Genomic DNA, 13,332 nt, shown 5'->3' with positions numbered 1-13,332 from the left:
ATATTAGTAAATATAATTCATTCAAGGCAAAAGTTTAGAGTTTACTTTAAAGAGCAATACATCAAAGGTTCCTCCATCTCCCTCCCTAAGAAATTAGCCGTCCATCAACATAAAAGAAATCTCCCCTGTTCCTCTTCCTTCTCTCTTTTTTTTCTTTTTATTTTCAGAAACTGGGCATGCCCTGTTTCCTCTCTTTTTTTTCTTCTTCTTTTTCGAATGGGGCTGAGACTCTGTTTTTCGAAATGAACTCCCCTCCAACCCATCCCAGCCGAGAGGTATATCAATCCCCCCTTTCCTCGCACGCGGTGGAAACAAATGGATAGGATGAATCTCGGGAGATTGCAGTGGCCTGGAGGATCCGATCGTGGATGGATCGCGATCTCTTCCCCGCTGGAATCGTGGACTCGATTGATGCGCTGGTGGGGAGAAAGATCCGGGAGCATGTGATCTCGGGAGAGCTAGGCGGAAGAAAAGAATCTTGGCTCGCGGAAGAAGCGGACGACGTGGGTCACTCGCAGGATGCTGGAAAAGGCTGGACTTTGCTGGGAGGGTGCACGCGGATGGCTGGGAGGAGCATGGACGCGGAAGACTGGGATCTGGGACTCGTGGAAGAAGCCGGGATGCTTGAAGAATCTGATGCGGATGAGATGCTTCATGGGATGCTGAACGGCTGGGCTTGATCGTTGGAGTTAGGATGACTAAAATCTGGAATGCTGAGAAGGTGCATGGTGAGGTCGGGACGCAGGGAGAAGGCTGGTTGCAGGATCTTCGGACGTGGCAGATGATGCGGTGGTGACGGCTGGGATGTATGCTCTGGCTTGCGGGAGAAGCGGAAGGAAGCTGAGATTTGGAACTCGAAAGCGAGCTGATCACGGAAGATTCACATGCGGACGGCTGAAGGAGCTGATAGCATGGCCTTGGGCGCTTTGGATAGCTCACGGGAGAAGAGGATGGGCTGCACGTGGGCTCCATCGGGCTGAGCTGCACGGGCTGCTGGGAATTTGTTGCAGTGAACTGGATGGCTGAACTTAGACTCCTTCTAGTGTGCAACTGGGGTTGAAACATGCAGTTGGCTGGTCACCTGCGGTGATGTTTGGACCCAATGCGCATCTTAGCTTTGATTTATAATCACCTGCACCCCACAAAAATATAATATTAATGCAGCACTTTTATCATTATTTGTTAGCAATAATACTAATTTAAGTGATATGTAGATCGCACTTTTGTGCTCTCATCACAGAGAAAAGGGACAAGCTAGATGCAAAGTCCAGAAAATGTTTCTTCATTGGATACGGTACAGATGATTTTGGTTACAAGTTCTGGGATGCGCAGAACCAGAAGGTCATCAGAAGCAAGGATGTGATATTCATTGAGCGAGTTCTCTATAAGGACAAGAATACTTCAGATTTTGAGAATGTAGGGGAGCAAAGCAAGGAAAAACAGCAAGTTGAGTTGCAAGAGATTACAGAAGAAGACGTTGCCAAAAGAGTTCAGAGAAATCCTGAAAATTCAGAAACTGTTGCGGCACAACCTCAACCAAGTATACCGCAGCTGAGAAGATCTACAAGAATCTCCAGACAACCGGATAGATATTCATCCTCTTTACATTATCTGCTATTGACGGATGAAGGTGAACCAGAGTGTTATGAAGAAGCCATGGAAAGCAAAGATTCGATGAAGTAGGAGTTAGCCATGAAGGACGAGATGAAGTCCTTGGATAGAAATCAAACTTGGGAGCTCAGTTCACTACCAGAAGGCAAGAAGGCTTTACAGAACAAGTGGGTCTACAAAGTTAAAGAGGAACATGATGGCAGCAAGAGGTACAAAGCAAGGTTGGTTGTGAAAGGCTTCCAACAGAAGGAAGGTATCGACTACACTAAGATTTTCTCTCCGGTGGTCAAATATTCAACAATCAGAGTGATTCTGAGTATTGTGGCAGCAGAAAATCTGTATTTGGAGCAGTTGGATGTTACAACTGCATTTCTCCATGGAGAGATTGATGAAGACATCTACATGCAGCAACCTATTGGCTTTGCAGTCCCTAGCAAGGAGAACCTTGTATGCAAATTGAAGAGAAGTTTGTATGGTTTGAAACAGGCTCCGAGGTTGTGGTACAAAAAGTTCGATGGATTCATGATCAACAATGGTTTTGCAAGATGTCAAGAAGATCATTGCTATTATCATAAGGTACTTGATGGCAGTTTTATCATCTTACTCTTGTATGTTGACGACATGTTGATAGCCGGACCGAACCTACAAGAGATTGAAAGATGGAAGAAAGAGCTATCAAGGAAGTTTGCAATGAAAGACATGGGTGCAGCAAAACAGATGCTTGGGCTAAGGATTGAAAGGGATAAGGTGGCTGGAACACTGAAGCTTTCTCAAGCTAACTACATTGATAAGGTGCTGAATAGATTCAATATGACAGATGCAGATCCTGTGAAGACACCTTTGGCAAGCCACTTCAAACTTTCAAAAGAGCAATCACCCAAGGATGATGAGGAGCTGAAGAAGATGTCAAGGGTACCATATGCTTCAGCTGTAGGCAGCTTGATGTATGCTATGATATGCACGAGACCCGACATTGCACATGCAGTGGGAGCTGTGAGCAGATACATGGCCAATCCGGGTAGACAACATTAGGAGGCTGTCAAGTGGATCCTAAGATATTTGAAAGGTACCAGAAATGTAGGCTTGTGTTATAGAAAAGGCAGTCAAACACTACAAGGTTTTGTGGATGCAGACCTAGGAGGTGATACTGACACTAGAAGAAGCACCACAGGGTATGTTTATACCGTAGGCGGGACAGCAGTGAGCTGGTTCTCACAACTGCAAAAGATCGTTGCTCTTTCGACAACTGAGGCAGAATATGTTGCCATTACAGAAGCCAGCAAGAAGATGATTTAGCTACAAAACCTTCTGAAAGAGCTGGGCAGAGAACAGAATTATAGTGTACTATTCTGCGACAGTCAGAGTGCTATTCACTTAGCTAAGAACCCAATGTTTCATACGAGAACGAAGCACATACAGCTGAGATATCACTTCATCAGAAAGTTGCTAGAAGATGGCAGTTTGTTACTTGAGAAGATTCAAGGAGTAAAGAATTCAGCTGATATGTTGACTAAGACAGTCACTACAGAGAAATTGAGGCGATGCATGGCCTCAATTGGCCTCCAAAGATAGTTGAATGGAGGTGCCGCACAAAGAATACATATCAAGATATGGAAGTTTGTTTATTTTTAAGATAGATGCACGACTGGATGTATCAGTCTCCAAGTGGGAGAGTTGTTGGGTTGTGGAGCCTGATCCATTCCCTTTTTCTAGACCCCTATGTGCACTATGGTGGTGGAGGATCAAGGGAAGACAAGTCGAAAAGAGTTTCGAGAAGATTCAGAGTTGAATCAGCAAAGAAAGAAACCTTCAGCAAGGTCCGGAGTCGACTCCAGCAGACTTGGAGTCGACTCTGGCACGCAGGTAGTCTTGGCACAGTTTTTGGAGTCGACTCCAGCAGACCTGGAGTCGACTCTCCAGTGTTGGAGTCGACTCGAAAACTCCAGGAGTCGACTCCCACAGGCAGACAGAGAGGCATTTTTCTGTGGATTGTTGCCGAGTCGACTCGCAGAATTGCGGGAGTCGACTCGAGCACGGTTTTTACGCGAGGCTGAGTTATGAACCGGGTCCAAGCTAAGGTTTTTGAGCCATAATCAAAGTAAGAGATTGGGAGGTATATATAGACTTCTTGAGGGACACGAGAGGTGTGGTTGCAACCTGGAGAAACCCTAGAACTCATCAACGAGAGGTTCCAAAAGTAGATCCTTTGTGTGCATCAGGAAGACGACGTGTTGCTCGTCTTGAGAGAGATTGTTTGCTGTGTGAAAGAGAGTTTTGTTTCTCTTCTCTTGAATCTCTGTAACTTCCTTTGATCATATAGTGAAATATTGATCTGTGCGGCTGTGGACGTAGGAGCAAGAGACTCCGAACCACATAAACTTGAGTGTCTTGTGCGTTTTGCTATTGTTTTTGCCGTGTTATTCTTTCTCCTACTATCTTTTATATTCCGCATTCGTAGGGTTGATCCCTAACAAGTAAACTCCTTGAAGCCGGCTTCATCCGGGAGGTCTCCTACCCGGACTGGCTCGCCAACGTAGTCCTCGTGAAGAAGGCCAATGGGAAATGGCGCATGTGCGTGGACTATACCGACCTGAATAAGGCTTGCCCAAAGGACAGCTTTCCACTCCCCAGCATTGATCAGCTCGTGGACTCCACCTCGGGGCACGAGCTGTTGATATTTATGGACGCCTTCTCCGGATATAATCAGATCCGAATGGTGCCGGAAGACGAGGAGAAGACAGCCTTCATCACCAACAAGGGCACCTATTGCTACAAGGTGATGCCTTTCGGCCTGAAGAACGCTGGAGCCACGTATCAGAGGCTGGTCAGCCAAATTTTTGAGGACCAGATCGGCCGAAATATGGAAGTCTACGTGGACGACATATTGGTGAAGAGCCGAGCGGCGGAGCACCATGTAGCTGACCTCAACGAAACATTCTCCAAGCTCAGGAGGTACCGGATGAAGCTCAACCCAGCGAAGTGCGCGTTCGGAGTTACCTCAGGCAAATTCCTGGGTTTCATAGTGACCCAGCGCGGAATTGAAGCCAACCCCGAGAAAATCCGAGCGTTGCAAGAGATGGCGCCTCCAAAGACAGTCAAGGAAGTGCAGCGGCTTACAGGACGGGTTACCGCCTTGGGAAGATTTGTCTCCCAATCGGCTGAGCGCTGTCTCCCCTTCTTCAAGATCCTTAAGCGGCCAAAGGACTTTCTGTGGTCCGAAGAATGCCAGCAGGCCTTTGAAGAGCTCAGGCGCCTTCTGGCCTCTCCTCCGCTACTCACCAAGCCTCAGCAGGGCGAAGTTCTTTATTTATACCTGGCCTCTCCCCGGTCACAGTAAGCTTAGTCCTGGTCCGGAAAGAGGATAAGCTCCAAAAGCCGGTCTATTACATCAGTCGGGTCCTCAGGGAAGCCGAGACCCGGTACTCTAAACTGGAGAAGACAATTTTTGCCCTTGTCATCTCGGCTCGGAGACTCCGGCCTTATTTTCAAGCACATACAATAGTCATACTGACCGACCAGCCTATGAAGCAAATATTGCAGAGGTCAGATCGTGCGGGGAGGATCGCCAAGTGGGCGGTCGAGCTTGGGGAGTTCGACCTGGAATATCGGCCCAGGCCGGCCATTAAAGCTCAAATACTCGCCGACTTTCTCGTGGAGTGCACCTTGCCGGACGACCCCGAGCTACCGTCTGCACCTATGGAGGCAGCCCCGAGGCTACCATGGGTCCTATATTCGGACGGGTCCTCAACTTTGGGGGGTAGCGGAGCCGGACTCATCCTCACTAGCCCGGATGGAGTGGTAGCTGAGCAAGCCTTACGTCTCGAGTTTCTGGCCTCAAACAACGAGGCAGAATACGAGGCGCTTATCGCTGGGCTCAAATTGGCAAAAGAACTGAAAATGGAAGACCTGAAGGCCTTCAGCGATTTCCAGCTGATAGTGAGCCAGATCCAGGGGAACTTTGAAGCGAAGGAGCCATCAATGCAAAAATATCTCCAAAAAGTGCGGGAACTCACGTCTGCCTTGGGCTCTTTTAGCATCCAGCACATTCCCAGAGCGGAGAATCTCAGGGCAGACCAGTTGTCCAAACTGGCGACCTCCCGCATGAGCGAGCTTTCCAAGGAGACAATGCTCGAGTATCTTCAGACACCCAGCACGGAGGAACCCGAACCCACCATGTGCATCGACTTCGAGCCGAGCTAGATCGACGGGTTCGTCCGCTATATCCAGGACGGAACCCTCCCTCATGGTGAGACAGAGGCTCGCCGGATCAAGCGTCAAGCTTCTCGGTATGTCCTATATGAAAACAAACTCTATCGTCGATCATTCACTTCTCCTCTTCTCATATATCTCCGCCCCTCTGAAGCGGACTATGCCCTCCGAGAAGTCCATGAAGGAATTTGCGGAAATCACCTGGGAGGTCGGGCGTTAGCCTATAAAATCCTACGGCAAGGATATTACTGGCCCATGCTCCAGAAGAATGCGACGGACTTCGTTCGGAAGTGCGACCGGTGCCAACGGAACGCCAACATCCAACGCCGACCTTCGGCCCTGCTAACTTCAATCATCGCCCCCTAGCCGTTTGCCCAGTGGGGGATCGACATTCTGGGGCCCTTTCCTCTGGCCACCAGGCAAAGAAAATTTTTGGTCGTCTCCAACGACTATTTCACCAAATGGGTTGAAGCTGAACCTGTAGCCCGGATCACCGAGCAAAAGATGCGGGACTTCGTGTGGAAGTCCATAATCTATAGATTCGGACTCCTCCGAATCCTTATATCTGACAATGGTCGGCAGTTTGACAACGTCCACTTCAGAGAATTTTGCTCCGAGCTCGGCATCGACCACCGCTTCACCTCGGTCGCCCATCCCCAGACAAATGGGAAAACTGAGGTAACTAATCGTACCATTTTGCAGGGACTTAAGGCCAGGCTTGATCGATCCAAAGGACAGTGGGTCGAGGACTTGTACAACGTCCTCTGGGCATATCGGACCACGTTCCGATTGCCCACAGGAGAGATCTCCTTCAACCTGGCGTATGGCACAGAGGCTGTCATCCCGCTGGAAATTGGCCTCCCTTCTTCAAGGGTGGAGCACTACGACCCCGACTTCAACCCTTCTCGACTCAGGAGTAATCTGGATCTCGTTGAAGAGACACGAGAGGTCGCCCGGGTCCGTTGGCAAGATACCAGCAGAAAACGGCCCAATACTACAACTCCAGAGCCAAGCCCAAGCTCTTCAAAGTAGGAGACCTCGTCCTCAGGAGAGCCGAGGCTTCTCAGCCAACTGAGCAGGAAAAACTCGCCCCAAATTGAGAAGGGCCATATCAAATCGCCCGAGTACAACGGCCTAGGGCATACAAGTTGAAATCTCTCGAAGGGACTCCAATTCTGCGAAGCTGGAACTCCGAGAATCTACGAATCTACTACCAATGAAACCCCTAGGGGTTCTAGGCAATCAGGAACACGGACTTGGTCCCCTTTTTTATAATGATTCGTCCATATTCAATGATTATGATTATCTTTTCTAATGTCGGGTCATTTGTGATCCTCAGATTCCTCGACTAAGGTCGGGATGCCCCGAGGTTCGACTGTAGAGTCCCAAACTCCCTCGACCTCGGGATGCGTCGCAGGTCGATAGAGCGTTCCCAGACCCATCGACCTGCGCAAGATTCCTCGACCAAGGTCGGGATGCCCCGAGGTTCGACCGTAGAGTCCCAAACTTCCTCGACCTCGGAAAGCGTCGCAGGTCGATAGAGCATTCCCAGACCCATCGACCTGACGTACGATTCCTCGACCAAGGTCGGGATGCCCCGAGGTTCGACCGTAGAGTCCCAAACTCCCTCGACCTCGGGAAGCGTCGCAGGTCGATAGAGCGTTCCCAGACCCATCGACCTGATGTATGATTCCCCGACCAAGGTCGGAATGCCCCGAGGGTCGACCGTAGAGTCCCAAACTTCCTCGACCTCGAAAAGCGTCACAGGTCGATAGAGCGTTCCCAGACCCATTGACCTGACGTACAATTTCTCGACTAAGGTCGGGATGCCTCGAGGGTCGACCGTAGAGTCCCAAACTCCCTCGACCTCGGGAAGAGTCGCAGATTAATGGAGCATTCCCAAACCCCTCCAACCTCGGCGGACGCCATCGGGCCCATGAGAAGCCCGAGTTCTCCGAAAGTCAAAGAATGATTCTGAAAAGTTGGCAAGAAAATAAGGCAACCTACTCCGCTACGAGGGGCACGACTTTGGAAGTGCAAAAGGTACATCCCACTCGATGCTCGCCTTGTTATATTTATTTGCGCGTTGCCAGCAAAATCTCGATTAAAGTCGAGACCTTATTTTGGCCAAGGTCGGATTGCTCCTACAAGTCGGTTTAAGTCTGTTTGAGACTAATCTCCCACTGACCTTATGCATGCTCCGTCTACTGAACCTCCACGATAACTTATGTAAATCTTCGTGAACAAGGGCCCGATTCGGCCCCCATACACGGACCCCAATATCGACCTATGAAGATAACCTCGACCGTGGGCATACTGATCGAGCTCAAGAAGGCCAAGGTATTCTCCACAGGCTCCGACCCCGCTCGCCGAAACTTCGGCAGGGTCCGAGGGCGGTAACTACGAAAGCCCTAGCGATGATTTGATTATTGGCTCATGCTCCCCTTCGGGGGACAGCACTAACCCTTTTATAAACCCATGGTCCGAAAGCCGAGCTCGAAAAGCTCGGCTAGACCCCTAGGTAGCGGCCTATGCAGATCTAGCACGGCCCCACTTGGTGGCCAGAGGCCCGAGCCCAGTGCCTCAAGAATCTAAAAACTAAATTTGGCGACCTCTGCGATCTTCGAATCCGAGCTACAAGACTTGGTGAAATTTCCTAAAATCTAAGTTCGGAGCCCCCCTAGTTAGCGTAATCGGAGTTCGGACACTCAAACAAGTTGGGGGAAAGAAAGGCAAAACATGGCCAAAAAACATGTCTTTATCAACAAGCAGCCCGAAGGCTCGAATACAAAGTCGAGAGTCGGCAGAAGTACCGACCTCGTTTACAAGCAAAAAAGAAAAGGGAAGAAAAATAAACGCAGAGAGGTGAAAGAAAGAGCTTTCATTAATAAAGTCCCCAGAGGCTAAGTACAAAGTTGGAGGTCGACCGTTTACAGAGTTGAAGGCCGACCTCGTTTACAATAGAAAGGAAAATATGAACCCAAGTCCTAAGGGGCGGCGGTCCCATCGGCATCACCCTCGGGGTCGTCCACGGCGATGACCTGGGGGCCTTCGGCGGGTACGGGCTCAGGGTCTGCGGCGGGGGCCTCGGCTGGCGCCGCGGGAACGTCCTCGCTGGTTTCGCGAGGGAGGGCCTCCGCCACTGCCGCCTCGGCTTCGGCCTCAGCGAGATCTTCTTCGGACATAAGGGCGGCGGGAACGTTGTCAGAGTCGGAGCTGTACCCCAGCCTCATCCTCGGACGGATCGTCGAAAGGTCGAACTGGGGGCAGATCCGGGCCATCTGCTTTCGGAAGTTATCAAAGCCCCGGAGAAACCCGTCCACAGTCTCCTCCTCTAACATGTCGCGGAACTCCTCCGACTCCTTGAAGAGCTCCACGGCATTCTCGGCTCGCTCGAGCGCCCTCTTCTCCCGGGCCTCAAGCTGCTCGATCTTGAGGCGGAAGACCCCGCCCTCGTACTTGAGGCCCGCGATCTTGGACTGGGCCTCCCCCAGTCGCGCCTCCGAGGCGCGTCGGGCCGACTTGGCCAGCGAATGGGCGGCCCTTTCCTCCTCGAGCACCTCGACCATAGCTAGGCAGCCGGCCTCAGTGGCCTCCCTTCGCGCCTCGGCCTCGGCCAGCGCCGCCTCCAACTCGGTAATTCTTTTCTTAGCCGGCTCCAATTGCCGGCTGAGCCGCCGAGTCTCTTCTTGACACCCTTGGGCAATGAATACCAGGGTGTCGACTTCGTGAATGTGCTGCAAGAGAAAAAGGATAAAGCAATTATGAGTCGAAAAACGTACAACGTGTTCGCCAATAGCCTAAGGAAAATTGGGAAAGTAGCTTACCCGAGCGGTATTGCGGTAGGTACCGTCGACGATCTCTTCCAGCGGCAAGTTCTGGAACTCGGCCCGGTCCGCTGGAAGCATCGCACGCCGAAACACGGCTCGTGCGACATCGGCATCGTGTATAGCCGAGCTCCCCTCGAGGAGAGGGGACCTCGGCTCGGCCGATTTCTCCCTTGGCCCCCTTGAAGAGCTTGGCTCTCCCGAACTGGGGACCTCGGGGCCTCTTCTCGGCTCAGGCCCCGATCGTTGCAGGTGGATCATGGTCGGCCCCCGCTGGGCGACGGGGGCAGGACAAGGCGGGGCCGCCGAGCCCGCATCACCGGCGGCCGACGTCCGCCCCTGGTCGGCTGCGGAGGCCCCCGCTCTGGGCCTCTCGTCCCGGCCGATGAAGAAGCACCGGCCGATCTCGACTTTTTCCGAGGCTGGGGAATAGCCCCCCCGGCCTCGGCCTCTCGCTTCTTTATTCGAGAAAAAAGGGACGTGTTGCTGGTCGGCATGTGGGGGATATCTGAAACCAAAAATTTTCTTAAGTGTCAGACCAATATTTATGAGAAGAGAAAGCAGATAAAAACGAAGCGATGCGACTACTCTTACCCTCGGGGCGCGCCGAACTCAAGCCCACGCTCGCCAAGGCGTCCTCCCGTAGGAGCTCGGTTAGGTTGTATCCCTTCTCGAGGGCCCGTAGGGAGTCCAAGACCCTCAACTCCCTCTCCGAAGGCTCGGAGAGCCTATTGAGAGCCTTCAGCCGAGGGTGCCCCCACCTCGGGTTGAACCCCCACGGCACCTCGGATGCAAGAAAGAAAAATTTTCCCTTCCACTCGTGAATAGAGGAAGGGGCGCCCTGAAAGAGTGACATACCGCCCCGAAAGGCGAAGTATAGCCACCCCGCATCCGCCGGGTTTTTCTTTAATAAAAAACACCGGCGGAAAACACTCACCGAGGTCGGGATCCCGTGCGCAAGACACAAGGACAAGAACCCGATTATGGTCCTCCACGAGTTCGGAGCAAGCTGTGCTGGAACGAGTTGGTACTTTACCAGCAAGTTGTTCACGAACTCGTGAACAGGGAACCGCAGGCCGGCCCAGAGGTCTCGTGGTGGATCGCGATCCGACCTGGAGGCGGCCACGTCACCCTATCCTCCGGTCCCGTAGTTTCAAGATGAAACCCGGGCTGGAAAAAGAACCAGGAGCGGATTAACTCCAACTCCTCCCTCGATAAACTCGACCCTACTTCCTCTGGACCGGAACCCATTTCGCAGAAAAATGAAATAAACTAAAGATGAAGGGGGTAAGTAGGAGGAGGAAGAGGAACCCTAGCTAACACAGGGCAGAAACCTATGGAAAAGTTGCCGGAAATCACTCCGGGCACCGTCGGCGAGATTTGGTCGAAAAAAGGAGTGAAGGAGGAAACGGCAAAAACGAAAGGCAACCAAATAGAGCTCTTAGGGCAGATTCGTGGGGTTTATATAGACCCCCCGACGGCCCAGATCGGCGGGTTCGGTTCCCACCCCCCGTCTGAATTGCGCCGCGTGTCGACTTCGGAAGCCGAGGCACCGCATTCACTCCAGATCAATAAGTCGGGTACAAAATCGAAGCGTCGTCCCATCGAATCTCACGGCCTCATCATGGGTCCGCGAAACCGGACCACCTTGAAAGACGAGCGGACGTCACCCCCGCTCCCTTCACTTAATAAGCCTCAGGGACACGTGGAGTGCCGATGTAACCTCAGCCTCCCCAGATCACTATCCCGCCAATACGAAATCAAAAACGTCCGACTTCATATTATGCCACGTGTTCATTTTGAAGCGCGAAATGACGTACCTATTTAAGAAGGCGGCCTCGACCACGAGATCGAGGCACCGCCCCATCGGGCCCGGGAACCCTCATCATGGGACCGCTGTACGAAGTGATCGCAAAAGTCCAAAGGGCGCGATCTTCATCATGGCTGTTCCGGGATGCGTAAGGACGCAGACCCCATTATAAGTTCGTCATAAAAAGCGACCTCAAAAGGCCAAAGGGCGCAAACTCCGTTATAAAAGCTCCAAGATGCGTGAGGGTGCGGACGTGATCCCCTCCGACCTCAATAACCACAATGACAATCTCTACTTCCCGCGTCCGAGCTTGCAAGCCACTCGAACTCGGAAGTCGGGGGTAGTGTTGGGGGAATACGGCTTTCCTCCCAGCAATATAGTAACCCTGCCTCCAAAAGGCCGCGTAGCCGCCGACCTTGGACGACTGAGGTCGGCGTCCGACCTCGGAACGACCGACCTCGAGACCTCCGACCCGGAGAATTCCCGACCCCAGAGACCTGTCCTTGTCGACCACCTACTGCGGCCGTACCCCTCCGAGGTCCGGCCGAGGGCCATATCCTGCCACTGCCCCAGCATTTATTACGCGTGACCTCTGCAAACCCCTGGTTCACTCAACAATTAATACGAATCTCCGGCTTACTCAACAATTAATACAAATCTCCGGCTTACTCAACAATTAATGCGCATGGCTCCTGTTATCTACGGACCTACGGCTCTCCACGGCAAACCAACTCAGCGGAGTCCAGTCAACAGTGATAAGTCTCTGATCTCGGCCTTACCTCCGACATCAACGCAATGATTCACCCGATCCTGCACCAGTCCAAGCAACATGCCGAGCCGTACGACGGTCTCGCCCCATCACATCACAGGTAAACCGACCCCCCCTATAAAAGGGAACCCTTGCTTCTCAAAGGGGGGGAGAAGAAAAAAACTAAAAAGAGACTGTTCTTCTCTTTCTCCTTAAAACACAGATTGCCTCCCCTCTGACTTAAGCATCGGAGGGCCGGCGCCGGAAAACCCGCCCACCGGCTTTTCTGCAGGCACCCCGACGGAGGACGCCGCCCGCCGACGGACCGCCACTCCCCTATGTCCACCTGCTGCTCCCCCTCCTTGACTGACGACCGCCCCCGGGTCCAATTTCCAGCAACAGGGACCAAGCATGCCGCTCAGCTTCAGGGTACTGAAGTTGACCTAGAGGTTGACCCCTAGGACTCTAGGGTCGATTCCTAATGCCCAAAGTGGTAAATCTTTATTATTTTGTCCAATGAAAACCCTGAAGTCAACTCTTGGCCAATTAGAGTCCACTTTCATGCTTCAGAAGCCTCCAAATTTCTTCAAACTTGTCTCCGACTTAAAAATTTAGTTTTTCAAACTTCTCCATACTTCTCTAAACATTCAAGCTTCTAAAGCTTCCCCAACTTAAACTGCTCCAAAATTAATAATCATGAGTAACCCACTCAATTGTTTTGTAATCATCAAAATCAACCCCTGGGTTAACAATCTTCCTCTTTTTAATAATGATAAGATATTGAGTATAAGCACAATAAACCATGAAATGTATCAGGGCAAAGTCTATGTTATATGTCATTTCTAATAAATGTTTGAGTATTCCAAATTAGGGCGCATATTACACTAGAACATTGTATCAAGTATCCAATAATCATTTCATATATCTTCAAGTCATAGTATCAGAGTATAAATATGGATCCTTAGAAGAACACTTAAATGCATAATAGACAATCTACATATCAAACCAAATAGTATAAGCCTCTAACCATTTGTCATTATGTCAAAGCAATAGTGTCAATATCAGAAATAACTAATAATATTAGAGCATGTAGAATTAGGAATGTACTATAGTATCATGACATGTAT

The sequence above is a fragment of the Phoenix dactylifera genome, unplaced genomic scaffold, assembly GCF_009389715.1.
Source record: "Phoenix dactylifera cultivar Barhee BC4 unplaced genomic scaffold, palm_55x_up_171113_PBpolish2nd_filt_p 000245F, whole genome shotgun sequence".
NCBI lineage: Eukaryota > Viridiplantae > Streptophyta > Magnoliopsida > Arecales > Arecaceae > Phoenix > Phoenix dactylifera.
Note: the sequence above shows the minus strand (reverse complement) of the source record.